Raw genomic sequence first — 15,011 nt, forward strand, 5'->3', positions numbered from 1 at the left:
CACTTGAAGTGCTTCTGCCTTCCAACTTGCAGGCACTCCTTTGACTTCTTAGCACTGCTGCTGGGGTGCTAAATGCCGAAAGACAGTTTTTTTAAAAGAAGGTCACTTTGCATTTGTTTTTACAAAGGCTGGTTCTTAAGCAGTTTAACAACTAACTAAGTCTAAACAATTAGCACATGTATGTAAATAAAAAAAAATAATAAAAAAAAAAACAAACAACGAAAAAAACCACCAAAACAAGCAAACAAAAAAGACCCCCAAAAAAACAAAAACAAAAAGAAATACTATATCACTAATGGAGCTTTAAAAATTCACTTTTAGTAATATAATATGTAATTAATACCACCGATACAAAAACAAGCACACCAGTCATATTGTATACATTTTCTGTACTGAATTAACTTCCTCTATGAGGATCTTCATTTACAGGGACCTCTTTACCACAACAAGATGATGCTGTCTCAGCTGCAACCTCACCTTTGCCGACAGATTAGTTTAAAAGTTCAGTTTGGCCTCCTTCTTGTAAGAAGCTGAATTCCAAAACTGAGTCTCTCTTGAATTTCTATAGTCCTCTGTACTCCATTTACTATTTTCGGTTCTCTTCCTAAAGAGCAAATAGTTGAACTGAAGTGTGACCTTTTTACTCACTTTAAATATGACCTAGAAATGCACAGCTGAAATGTAACAGACTGATCCTTAATCTAACTGAGGATAGGCCCACTCATTCTGCAGAAAGATCAGCCCACGGATGTAAGAGCATTGAGTGAATAGCCAGGTCTGGTGCTTAGTTTTAGAAGTGGAATTTAGATCTCTGCTTTGCCGTGATCCTGGGCTAATCTCAGTGGCCATCTGTAGCTGGAGGGGGCAATAGAGGGCATTTCCCCACCCCACATAGCTGATACGAGGTTGTCCTCAAAAGTAAGGCTCCTTGTGTGTTGTGAGGACCCTGAGGCTAAACAAGTAGATACCTAAAGTATCCCACTTTTCATTTCTGTTTGGTGAGAAACCAGAGGAAGCACTACACATCCTGCATAACCGGGTTCCTACTTCTTTCTTTCTGCCAGAAAGAGCCTCTTAAATGAGTCTCATAGCAAGTTTATCCTTTTATCAGATTTCCCAGTCTGATTTTGCACAGTATACCAGTTTACTTTCATACCAGATATTGAACAAGAGGTCATACTCCCAAACTTCCTCCACTTACTGATGAATTCCCCACCACACTCAACAGCATTTAACTGCACCCACAGAACTTTTCATCCCCTCTATGCATGGTAGTCTCTTACCACCCCAAAAGATATGTTATTGTTTTCTGTTAGAAAGAGTAATCAAATTTGTCAGGGCCAAATCATCAAGTGGAGTGAATTATGCATAGTCAATGGCATCAACGTGAATGAAATGTTATCCAAACAACTGTATTTTCCATCTAGTCGTCAAGAAATAATTGCCACATCTCACATGCTGCTTGAATAGATGACTAAGTAGCAACAAGTGTTTAGGTATTCTTTACTGATGAATTCTGAATACTCTCCTTGCAGAAACAAATTAAAGTTGTAATAATTCCCACATCAAAACTAGAAGAAATGCATTCTTTTCGATTGTTTAGACTCTGATCTTGCTTCATAACCTTTTCCTTTTGATGGGTTTTGAATATAATATTCTGTGACTAGCATCCAACGTAAGTAGTAATAAATAGAGGCAAGAACAAACACACCTTATTAGTAGGGGGCTCTGTTGTTACTTCTGTATCTTAATGTCTGCTTTAGGAGGGCTAACTTCTGAAGCTAACTCCTTCAGGATTTAGCTCATAAAGGATCATTGACTTCTAGCATGTTCTCGAGTAGCAACAGGGGAAAAACCTTGGATTGCTGGCTGCTATCTCATCTTTTTACTTCAGGCACCACTGGGAAACACTGCAAAGCAGAACTTATCATCAGGGACAAGGGATCAAGAGAGCTGAAATTAGAAAAGACAGTTTGGCTACTTTCAGTTCAAGTGGAAGTATTATAAAAAAAGTCTTCCGAATTATGTCACACAGGGCAAGTGTCACTGCAGTTAGTAAGAACTTACTGTGCCAGCAACTGTCAGGACAAATTACACAGCAGGACAGGCAAGCTGTATGTCACATTCACTTCCAAAAGGAAAAGGCTTCCCCCCACTGCCAAGAAGCTGCTCCCATTTCCAAGTGGATTTAAATCAAACTGCTCTTATTCAAATCAAAACAGTGTAGAGGGAGTACTACAGTGATGCGAGGGGCAATTCTTCGGATCCTTCCCCACTTGCGTGGATGAAACGCTTTGATTCTCCACCACCTTAGCACGTAATCACCTCAGGGCTATGGAGTTGTGTATGTAAATGGCTGCCTGCAGGTTCTTGAAGCCACTGCTTACCATGCTGAGGAAAAATGTCTCACTGTCCCTGTGCTACTGGGTCATACCCATCTAATCTTTCTTGCCTCTTTGATCATATATTCTTTGCAGAAGGCTGCATTTGCAATTTATGTGGGGACCCAGCACAGTACATGGAACAACTGAGACCTCATCAAGGCCTGGGGTCCCTTAGCACTACTAGAAAAGTGAAGAACAGGAACATAAAATTCAGTGCACCGGAAAGGAGAAAGACAGGACTAAGTCATAAACAAAATTATTTTTTAAAATTTAAATATAAGGAAATCTTTCACAGAACTGTGAACTTCTAGCAAAATCAACTCATTTTGATTCAGATATCCTAAAGCTTGAAAATAAATGGTTCAATTATAAATTGCCAGTGCTTCTATACAGAGAAAAAACACATCCCTATGTTCTGCAGTGAAAGAAAGAAAAAGAAAAAAAAGCAAACAAAACCCAACAACAACAACAAAAACCCCACAACTAAACATGAGCTACAAAACATATGGACGAATGAAGAAAATTTTTATTCAATCATGAACTTTTCTAATCCATGATTTCCCAGAGGTTTTCAGTTGCTTCTTCTTAAGATTTTCATTTAAAACTCACATAGTTTCTGTTAATATCAGAATAACTGTGTTGGGTATAAACCAGAAGGTAGCTTGTTCCTTCACTTCCTAAGCTTTGTTTGGTGTTTCAATCATTTCTCAGCCAAAAAAAAGTAAACACACCCAGAAGGCTATCAAGAGTCATGCCCACAAATAAAACACAATATAAAAGCTCAGGGATTCAGCGTCTGGCTTTAAGCCACTATTACCTCTAGTTATTTATTCTGCCCTGCAGCCTCTGGCTACCATTCCAAATACAAGAGTCACTGTAGTAGACCATCTCAGGTGCTTTATAGCAGAGAATGCACAGCACTGAAAGAGCAATGAGGTTTTAAGTGAAGACCAAGACCATACACAGAAGTAGCTGGGTTGCAAGCTCACATTTCCACACAGCAACTCTGCAGGGACAATAGCCTCTGGCAAATGAAAACTAACAAAGCAACTCTGGGGCTCTAACAACATTTCTGCTGTGAAGCAGTGCCTATAAATCCAGTTAACTAAGACACTGCAGAACACTCTGACCCTGAACATTTTTCTTAGCCGCTAGTACCAGTTCTTTTCAGAAAGTACTCAATTTGTGTGCAACTCTGTCTGTCATCAACTTGTGTTCTGAATGGCTGGGCTTGAGCTATGTCTGTGTAAGCAGAATTTGCCTCCATGTATTCATTCTCTATCACCAGAATGGCTGCTGCAAGAATGCAAATCCTATTTGGAAGGATTACTTGCCACGCAACAGCCAGAGGCCCCTGTCCAAGGCTGGGCTCCCTGCCGGGCCAAGAAGCACAAACTCGGAAGCTCCAATTCAGAGAAGGACGTGATTAAAGCAGGCAAGGTGGCAGCAGGAAAGGGTATTGTGATTTCACACATGCAGAACCAAAGCTGTCATTCCCCTCCCCCCTGGTAAACACCTTGTGTAAAGGTGTTCAAACAAGAAAGCACAGGCCAGGCAGGTACTTACACTTGTGGAAGCTGGCCTTAACTGGTGGCAATACAGATCCTATGTACACTCCTTCAGAACAACAATCATGGAAAATTACTGGAATGTTCCAAGTACTCAAGAGTTTGAATGTGTTTTTCCTTGTAACTTGTATTTGCTGTTGCTTATCTTTGTATTTTCTGAATACTTCATACATTTCATTCCTGTTATTTCAGCATACAAGGGAGCCCTTTCTCTTTCTGCAGGATGCAGTGCAGTGCATAATCTGTTACATTCCCCACCTTAGGATCTCTTTAATTTAGTTCTTCCACAAAGAAGAATGAGAGTGGTTGTCTCACACTTGTGAAAATGGCAGACTGATAACACTGGTGGTCAGCATTTCCATTCAGAATAGAAGCAATGGCAGTGCACTGCACAAGATTGTTTCCTTATCATTTTCACTGACTGGTGAAAATGAAGAAATGAAGTATCATGCTGACTTCAGCTGAAAATCCTCTCTTTAGCCTCTCTGGGTTAAAGCAGACACCAATTAAGTTCCAGTTGTAACAGGGTTGTTTTTTTTTCCAACTGCACAGCTGCCTGATTTGAGCTTCTGGTTAACATAGAGCTGGTATGGTTTTGCATTTGCTCTGTCGCAAACTTGTGTTGATCAGAATTATTAAAATACCAAGACGTCCCACATAGCCATTCCCCAACCATGTAGAACTGCATCATCTTGAAAATGAGAAATTTCACTTTAAAACAAGTTCAGTTCATGTGTTTCTCAAGTGCTTCTACAGTTTCAAGTAACTTCTCGAAAATCTGTATTTTGTAGCTTCCCTGAAAACAACTCAGTTAAAGTAACATTCAGAATTAGTGACAGTATATCCAGCCATCAGGTAAAAGATGCCAAGAAAATGTAATAAGCTCTCCACCATCTTCAGCTTAGACCAATAAGTAATTATTTTTATTGACAGAAAAAAAAAGGAAAATGCAGCACATTTTGTAAACAAACCATGTAACAATCCTGAAAGTGAAAGAACACTAAAACCTATAAAGAAAATGGCATAACTCGCATCTCCAGTCAGAGACATTTTCTGGCATCCAGTTTAGAGTGACTAGCTGTTACATTAAGAAGTACAGGTTTCAAGTCTACCTCAATTTACAGCAATTAATAAGCACATTAAAAAAAAACACAAAAAACTGGTGAGTTGGAAGGTCTTCTATTAGCACATATTAAAAAGAGACAACCTGTAGAGCTATTTAACAGATACCTCACATAACAAAATCTTGAATTTTACAGGCTCCAAGGATACACATTTATCATTTGCTTTTGGGAGATGAGGCCTTTTGGGGTCTGCATATCCTCCATTTATACATTGTTTTAAACAACTGGCCAAAGTTATTAGCAGTGAGCCACTAGACTAAACGAGCTTTGGAGAACACCTCCATCACCATGTTGGGCAGTGCCATGAGAGCTGCACTGAAGAGAAACAAACCAGGAGAGAAATCTTTTTGTGCCTTACCTTGTAATGGGAAGAGCAGATGCCTTCAAACATATCTATATCCATACAGTCCATTGGTTCGGATCTTCCTGGTAATAGCAACTCTTCCAGCTTCTTGTTTTCTTATTTTTATGTGCCAGCTGGTGCAACCTGTACATTTACAGAAGTGGGTGTGTTATTCCAAGACGTTTATTCATTTAATTTTATAAGGCATTCAATTTAAATACATATGGCTCTATTCCATGTGGCTCCAATTGCTCTCCAGAGCTTTCAGAGTAATGGATTACAGACCACAAAGTTTCTGTAGGTTATTGATTTTGGGGAGCATAAGCAGAAGACTCTTTAGAATATCTTTGTAGATTTTTCAGACCATCACATTCCATATGTGTATATCTTATATATTTGACAACATGCTCCTATTTCATTAAATTCAAACACTTAACAAAAAAGCATGGCATAACTTGCATCTCTGAAGTGTCAATGTCTTTGTCAATTTATCTGTTAAAGATTGATTCTTGTCAAAAGAGACTAAGTTAAATTTAAATACCAGTTCCGGAATAGGAATGCTACAAATCTGAAAAACTGGAGCTTGATACAGTGGCCAAGATTTATGTTCAGCAATTAGGGTAACAAAAAAGAAAAAAGCCTTCCAAAAAAGTGACTTTGGCCACTGTTCAAAGCTTTTCAGGACCAGAGTGAATTAGTGGGACAGCAAGAAAATTCAGTCAGTGAAATTTTTTTTTTTTTTTTTTTAGAACTATTCTGGGAAGCACAGTGAGATTCCTCAAGTGTATCTATAGCTGCAGTGCCTTCCAGGTATCTAAATTTGGTCATCCAAATCAAAAGAACCTCTGAAAACTAAGCACCAGGCTCCCTGCTTACGCAAAAGAGTTTTCCTGTGTGAAAGCCATCAGGGAGTCACTTATACATCACAGAATATTCTGAGTTGGAAGGGACCCACTAGGGTCATCGAGTCCAACCCTCAAGTGAACAGTGATACAGGGATCAAATCCACGACCTTGGTGTTATTAGCATGATGCTCTAACCAACTGAGCGAATCTCAGGGTATGTTTGACTCCCTGCTGCAGACTGTGCAGCAGATAGAGCATTACCTCTGTACGTGACAGATACCCCTCCCCACCCTCAATACCTTGCACCCTGTACTCAGGGTCCACAAGCAGAACACATTTTCAGGGCGGATTTTACAGAAACATATTTCAGTTTTCATGAAAGTTCCATTAAACAACGGCGTGCAATTATCTGTTTACCGGCAGACAGGCAGTCCATGTTAGTTCAAGAGCTGCTTTGCTGAGCTGTACTCAACTGCTCAAACAACTGCTTCATTACAAGATTTCACCAGACAGCACTGGCTCCAGCACCATGGCACAGAAAATGGGATGCACATATGCTGTTTTCCACATCTGGGCTCCTGCTGCTTAAAAGTTGCCCCTGCTCTCCACAAAAACTGTTTATGTGTATTTCAAAGGTTAATATGGCCTTGTGTATATGCATTCTGTAGCATAAACATCTTATGTAGGCTGCTCCCTGCCTCTCTTTTCTCACTATGGAAAATTGAAAATTAACTCACTTCAGCTAGAATGCCTAAAAATCAACAGTGATGACACTTAATACTACATTAACCACTTGTAGTCTTACATCCTGGTGTAAATCCCCACCATGAAGAGTGGCACACAAGGACACCTCACGGCAGAGCTGGCATGTCACACACTGATGGCACACTGGCTACATCTGATTTAATTGCTATTTAAACCTGAAAGTCCCCATGGAGCCAGAAAAAGCCTTGATCCTGGGAGACATTTCAAGGGACCTCCCCCCCCTTGCAGACATATCTCAGATGTGAAAGGTCACACACAATTAACCTACAGCCCTTGACTCAATCTCCAAATAAAAAGCAACATTGTGCAGGCACCTCTTTTACTCCCAACAGGTGTCAGGACTTGATTTCTGTGAAGTAAAAGATTTGTCATTCAGAAATACTAGATAAAACAAGAGTCGTGATTTAACATGGGAAAAAATACAACGTTGTACACTCTTGCAAACTAAGCACCACAACACAGACTGCTAGGAAACAATACTGACAATGCCACACCATGTAGGTTATAGTAACATTTCCAGGCTATATTTTATTCAATCCATGGTTTTGGACCTCACTAATTAGGACAAACCCTCCTCCTTCCCGACAGTGGAGCATGCAGAGACCGGCACAGGGAAGCAGTTTGTATGGCGATGACAACGAATATTACGATTGCAAGACCATGCTTGGGTTGTGATTTTGGCATAATGCTGTATCACTCTGCAGAATCAAAATCCAACATAAGGTCAAACATCCTCACAAAAGTAAATCTGATCTTAAAAGACTGAACTCTCCTGCTACCTCAGACCTGCTGGATGACCAGAGCCTGTAGGTCAGGAGGGGCAGCCAACAAGTCTTTTCGGCACTACACAGCCAAGCACCTCAGTGAGAAGGAGATCAATCTCCTTTGCTCTGTAGCACCATGGACACCTTAAGCAAGCAAGGTTCAGACAGAGGTGAGTGGCTGCTGTCCTTTGAATGGTGGGTCAAAGATGAACTTCACTGAAACAGGGACTAGGACCTCTCAACTTGACAGGAAGAGGCATCAGGTTATGAAAAGGGACATTTAGGACACAGGCTTTGACATACACCTGGATGAAGGTAAAGAGAACTCTGATGGCATACCTCTCATTGAAGAAATGATTACAGTTAAGTGGAAAAATTGGTTGTCACGTGCAAAATTCCTATGGAATTAGGACTCTCTGTATGCACTCATCATTTGTGTGACTGCAGGGATAGATATGATGCAGTCCACATCAGATGAAAAGGAGGAATTAGCCAACATCAGTAAGCAAGATGAAGAGTGAAAAGACATCTAGGCTCTGCTCAAATGCTGACAGAAACAGAAAGGAGATCCCCTTGAATCTACCACTCTAAATAGAATGCTACAATACTAGTTTGTATTCACACCTTGGATGTATACTATTTCTATTCCTATTCCTTTGTATATAATACTCTCATCATCTCACAGTGTTTTCCCACATAATGACAGACATTACACGAACTACAAAAAGTACCGGTTAACTAACCAAACTGCTTGAGTGTCTTCAAGTGTCTGATTACATGATACACCTTTAACTATTTACTCAGAAACTAAAGCAAGGGGAGTTGTTTGAGAGATAACATGCATCTTGATTACCTACTGTCCTTATTTCAGTTACTCTGTTAATCTATATTGGTATAAAACACTAAAGCTGAGTAAAGGAGCATTATTAAAATTTAAAAGTGGTTGCATTGCTTTCAGCTCCATGCAGTTCTACCTCCTAAAATCTTACCATGTGAAAAGATGACCTTAGTTTTCAGTGTGTGCTTGTATACAGAGAGTATTCTGCCTCTACCTCTGTACTCTGAAGTTGCACAATATGCTATAAACCATTGTTTTAACAGCTTAGCACGGATCACATGGATCATAGTTCCGGAGTCTTTGAAAAGGAAAACAGTATTTTACGTAGAAAAAATAAGAGTACAAAGAGCAGACAGGTACTGCTGCATTGACTTTGAGTGACCCATTTAAAGTTGATGTGGATATGGACCAATAGCTGCAACTACTTCTCAGCTATGAAAGATTCCCAATACACCTGTGCGATTTCCAAACATAAGGAGTTATGTTCTCAAATGTACATGCATACATGGGTTATGGAACACTGGAATTAATCTTATCTCATTTTAGGACCATCATAAAGGACTTCTAAATGTAGTCCTGCATCATCTATTCTAGAGGACTACCACTGGATTACAATGTGAATGCCAGGTGATCCTTTAAGTGACCACAGAAGGTTTCTTTCACCACAGATTCCCCCAGGTCTTCCACAGCTAACATATTGTACTACTGTCTTGTCATAAAACTATGCTTGTTCCTTTAATGCGTTGTGATACTTTACTTAAAAGCCCTTCCTGGAAAAGTCTGACTTAACAGATAGCACATAATAAGGCAGAGTGAGCTGCCCAGCCAAACCTTTTACTAAATCATAGAAAACCTGCCAGAACTTATGCCATTGCAAAGATGGTTGAAAACGCCCTGACTGCCCTGGAAGCCTGGAATACCTCAGAGAAAAAAACTCACATATCCTTTTTGATTCATATTAATGTCATTGTTTATAACCACAGGATGCATTAAATCCTGCTTAAATTACCAGGCACAGGAGGCACTTGTGGACTGACATGTGGTCTTCCCTCAATAGCACTGTAATGAGGTTGAGGTAAACCAGCCTATTGCAAGCAGCATAATGTCTCCAGATGCCTGCATTCCTCCGCACACTCCCACCCACCCCACACCACATCTCCTACCATTTTCCCTTCGTCTTTTTCTCTTCTTCCCATCTTTCTTTAGCTCTCCCTGTCCTTTTGTACCAGTAGAGGTTGTATGCCAACTGTTTGGCAAAGCAGCTTTGCAGAGAAAGACCTGAGGCCCTCACTGGACAAGTTGACCATAGACAAGAAGGATGCCCATGGGACAAAGAAGGGACAGTAAAGAAGGTGAAGCCAGGCTCTTCTCAGGGGCTCATTGAAAGAACAAGATGAAACAGGCACAAACAAAAATACAAGCAGTTCCATTTAAACAGAAGAAAACTCTCTCCGTGAGATTGGTCCAACATAGCTAAAGGTGATCCAGAGAGGCAGTGGAGTCTCCAGCCCTGGAGACTGGAGATATTTCAAAACTCAGCTGCACACAGTCCTGTGCAACCTGCTCTAGATGCTTTTTGCAGAGGGCTGAACCACACAACCTCTAGAAATCCCTGCAATTTCAGCCATTTTATGAGTCTGTAAACAAAGCCTTGTTCCCTAATTAACTCTTATTTTTTGTTGAAACAAGTTGACCATAGTATGTTACTGACCTGGCTACCTTAAAAACCTCATCCTGAACGGTGATACAAGAATTTCAATTGAAGTCTCCATACTTCATGGGTAGAATGGACTGACGGAAAAAATTACTTTGAAAATTCACCTAGATGTTAGAGATGATCCTCACTCTAAGAATCATAAAGATCCTTCTGTGCTTTTCTTGGAAGAAAAGCTCCAGTGCTCACTGCTGCTTGCAGAAAGATCAGTACTTCTGCCTTCAGCATTTAACACATTGCCCACTTGCGGCACTACATTATGTCTTGCCCTTTATATCATGCTCCCAAATGGTGACTGCCAAGGCAATTTTAGTTAGCAAATCTTTTCCTCAGCCTCCCAGAACGCTGGATAAAACTTGCTTTCTGATGCAGAAAGAATGATGTGAGAGCATAGAGCATTCATTGTCATAATAAAGAACAAGTTGGACCCTCCCTCAGTGCTCCAGAGAGCTTTACAAAGGAAAGTTGGCAAGTGTGCCATGCTCTTCTTTCAGGGAATGCTGTCAGCAAAGGTCACAGTGAGTGCTTTACCTATGGATTACATGTATCGTCATCAGTGGCAAGGATTATCCAGTATCAAGCAGAGATACATCACGTTCTTGCCCAAAGAGGTGGCAAAGTGTTCTGCATAATCTATTTCCTCCATCAGCCAGGAGCAACAGATGGGTCATTTTTTCCTATACCTATCTCCCCTTATTGCAACAGTTACCACATTCTGATCATTAATGATCCATTTAGAACACCTCTAACCTCGACATTCTGAGTTCTAGTACCTCAAACTGAGTTTGAGAAGCTTTATTTACAACAGACTACAAAGTAGGTCTGAAATTACAACCTGGGCTCACTCTTGTTTCTTTTGAAAAATAACTCAGTCTTCAGTCAGACAAGAGAGTCAACTATGACACCTTCTTTTTGAAGATGTTAAGTTAGAAAATTAACAGAGACTTTCATTCTTCCTATTTTGAACGTTTACTGTGGCCAGCACGTGCCTCCAAATGAGTAATTTGCAGTTACCTCACAGTAACTGTGTTGTCTAGTGGTTTCCTTGGAATAATTCAGGGAATGACAAGATATTTTTTGGGTTCACTTTAATTTCTGTTGATTTAAACATCTTCAGTACTAGAGTCATAGAACTGTGCTCTACCACTCAAAAGAGATCTGTTGTAGACACCATATTGTCTTTAATTGTGCTCCCTTTCCTCCAGCTGACCTTGGATGCAAAAACTTAGTAACTATCCATAAAAAAACCCCAAGCAATTGTTGGTTATTAATTAATTTAGTTATTTAATTAATATAGCCAGGCATAGCAGTTCATATTTTACACAAACAAGGATGTCATGAAACAATTCAGGGAAAGTTTTTACGCAAATCCACTAACTCTGACAAGAATAAATAATTTACAAACACATACGCTAGAATTTATGTGTATATTAATTGCCTCTATTTACTTGGCAGTTGATTAATCCAATTTACAGCACAGCCAAAACCTCTGGTCTACTTGTAATCCACTGAGCTAGACTGGAGCATGAGTTGGTTGGGTGTTGGCGATGCAACTGAAGTCTGTTGCATGGCCACCAGCTTAGCCGAATTCTTGATATGGGGAGCTGCAGGCTCTGAAGAAATGTAATCTATGCTGATTCATCTTATCTGTTAAGGCAAAACTCAGCCCTGGCAAGACCTCCAATGGAAAGCAGCACCAGAGCAGATGCTACAGCAAAAGCACTTAGGAATATTGCCTCCTGTTGCCAGGAGAGGAAAGACTGCCCAGTGTTTTCAAACTTTTAAAAGCAGTGTCAATACATAAAATGCCTTTAATATATGCACATTTTTGCAGATAACTCAGCATTATATTGGCCCATCATTTTTATTAGCAGAATTAAAAGACTTTGTCAATAATATACTTGAATTTTCTTTTATTCTGCATTATGCTGCTGTAACTGCAGATCCTGGGCACAATCCCATAACTGCATCTCTACCACTGTGACACTTGTAATTGCCTTCCCTCTTTCTTTAACTTCTCCAGCAGAAAGACTAAAGTTCAAACTATTCCATACCTGGCATTAGTCTAGAGAACATCAGTTGACAAGAGTGGAGCAAATTCCATCAGTTCTAATAGGATTAAAGGTGTTTCTGCAGTTTTCAAATCCTCAAAGTAACAAATATTTTTTTTAAGGGATGCCTGGTGTTCACACAGTTGATTAGCATGGTCCATCACAATCAGAATAGCTGGTAAGAAATTTAGCATAATAATTTCACTGCATCTGCATCAAAGGTTACTTTGTGATTATGACTTACAGTAAGCCAGACACATAAACTAGAGGGGAATAGGTCACTCTGGGACAACAGCACAGTAGTTAACAGCAAATTGCTTGCATGTGTAGATTTAGGTCTAATAATGGAGTTTTTAAGTCACCAGAATATCTTCAGATACAGGTAGTGTCACTATTACTACACTGTTAACTATTCCTGCAATTTATGTGGTTAAAATCACTCTGCAAATGCAAGAGTTAGAACTTAATATAGATTTTAACAGTTGCACTTGCCTTCCAGAGGTAGTGCTGCAAAGCATTAGGGGAAAATGACTGCTTAAAAAGAAAAAAAAAAATGTTTCTTTTGGATTGTATTCATTAATCTCATAATTTGCACACCTTCTCCTCTCCCGCCCCCCAAAAGAAAAGGCCATCTGTAAAATGACACCCTCATTCATCAGAAGCACATTCCCATTGCTGATTTACCTCCCGAGGCAGTCAAAGGGTCATTTTTAAACATTAAATTGTCAATAGGATAAAGAGGAACTGATCCTACTTGCTTTAATTAGCGGCTTTTTCCACAGCAGCTTCTCCATATAATGGACTCCCTCCACAGACCTTGAATGCCTGACTGCTTTCTGCAGTTGAGAGGTGAATTTCTCTGATACAGTATATATTTTGTAGTTCTGCTGCATAAGCATGGCCATTTATTCATAGCATAGTTCAGTTTCCTTTCCAGTTTTTCCCGTTTAAGTCAGTTCAATCCTTAATTACTTAGCCATAGTTGTTGTATCACTGTTACAACCCATCTATTCAATCTATGCTTTAAAATATTTTCCCGAAACAGTCATCTGACCCCTCCTACTATTTGAGAGAAATCTATGAAGGCTGTCTCTCGTAAACTGCCTAGATAAAAGGTACTGCCTATCACAGTACTACAACAGGCTTTTTCAGCTGTTACGCTTCAAGACATGTTTAAGAAAGGATGCTGTCTTACATGCAGTGTTCTACTTTAAATACAACCTGCCAGCTACAGGCTCCCGGTTCATTATGATATGGAGCAGTCTCGTGCCTTTGGCTGTACATTACCAATACACATCTCTGCAAGCTGGTGGTGACAAGCACCTTGTAGTTCCAGCTTCAAAAGCAAAAACATAAAAATCCTGCCTTCTGCCAGAGACATGATGCTTTTTATGCAGTGATAGATACTAATGTCACCTTTCCGCGCAGCTCCCACCCATTCGAAAAGAGTGGAAATAACCCCCGCGCGATTTTCACTACGTGCTTACCCCTGAAACTGCTTATTCACATACAACCGAGCCCACTATGCTGCAGAAGGACAGTCACAGCGCAGCGCTCCTTAAACTACCAGCACAAGCCACCACAAGGCAGCCGCCACTCCGGGATCACATCTCACAGATGAGGAGCAAGCAGAAAAAACCCAAGCAAACACGCCTCGCAAGCGGAGCCCCATCCCTCTCCCCATCCCACACTCCGGGGCTTGTGCCGCCTCGCCGAGCCCCGCATTCCCCGCCCCGGCGGCTGAGCCCCGGGATGCAGGAGCCGGCCGCTGCCGCCGCTTACCGCTGCCCTGCTCTGCCCTGCCCTCCGCCGCGCTGCGGACCGAGCGGCGCCGCTGCTGCTGCTGCTGCTTCTCCCTGCCTGCCTGCCTGGCGGGCACTCAGCGCCGCTCCTCGCTGCTCCCCCGGCGGCGCGGGCGGGGCTCCCGGCGGCCCGGCCTCCCCGGGAAGGGTCCCTGTCTGCGGCAGGGCGGGCGGAGGCGGCGGCGGCCCCGCCGCGGGGGCGCGGAGCGGCGGCGGGAGAGGCGGTGAATGGAAATGAGGAGCTGCCGGGGAATGAGGGGCAGGGTTTTTACCGGGGCTGGGTGGGCTGGGGGATGAGCCGTTGATTACACCGAGAGGGGAAACCCGGGATTTAGGGGGGCCGGGCGGGGAAGGTTAAATGCACAGCAGCAGCAGCTGCTGGCAGGAATACGGCGTCACGGTGAAATCACAGGTGGCCGCCGCACGGTCCCTTCGCTACGAGCGGTTTGACGTTCTTGATGGTGGTTTGCCACTCGTTTACACCGGGGCTCGTGTGCTGTCAGGGTAACTCTTACAGGTTTGAACCTGGCTGGAAGAGACCCCCCGCTGCTGAGTTAGGATTTTTCCCGTAGGCAAGGCAACGTAAGGACATTGGTGTGGCTGCTCCAAGAGAAAGTGAGCCTCAGAAATGCAGATACAGAAACAGTGCCAGCTCCCAAACCCAGTCCCTTCCAGTTAAATGCATTACCCAAGGTACTACTGCTTGCTCAAAATTTTAAGCCTTTCTTCCTCTCTCCTCATTAGCCATAATCATGATGCGTTGGTATGTTTCTGTATTAACTAATGGAGGGGAAAATCCTACCTTTTCTACTT

The 15,011-nt window shown here is 41.6% G+C and overlaps 1 protein-coding gene across 3 annotated transcripts in view; it reads right to left on the bottom strand.

Moving 5' to 3' along the window:
- Positions 1-14,222, bottom strand: part of TMEM108 (transmembrane protein 108) — a 162,180-nt gene extending 147,958 nt beyond the window's left edge. For 2 of the 3 annotated variants that reach the window (XM_027897072.1, XM_027897075.1), the window contains exons 1-2: positions 14,179-14,222; positions 5,435-5,563 (exon numbers count right to left, since the gene is read on the bottom strand). The gene's annotated coding sequence lies outside the window, so the exon portion shown is untranslated. Of the gene's footprint in view, positions 1-5,434; positions 5,564-9,233; positions 9,251-14,178 lie in introns of those variants that run through there. The other variant, XM_027897073.1, reaches the window with a different exon arrangement.
- Between the last annotated feature and the right edge of the window lie 789 nt (positions 14,223-15,011).

The sequence above is a fragment of the Empidonax traillii genome, unplaced genomic scaffold, assembly GCF_003031625.1.
Source record: "Empidonax traillii isolate 1590-97213 ecotype Southwest subspecies unplaced genomic scaffold, ASM303162v1 scaffold527:size1067160, whole genome shotgun sequence".
NCBI classification, from domain to species: domain Eukaryota; kingdom Metazoa; phylum Chordata; class Aves; order Passeriformes; family Tyrannidae; genus Empidonax; species Empidonax traillii.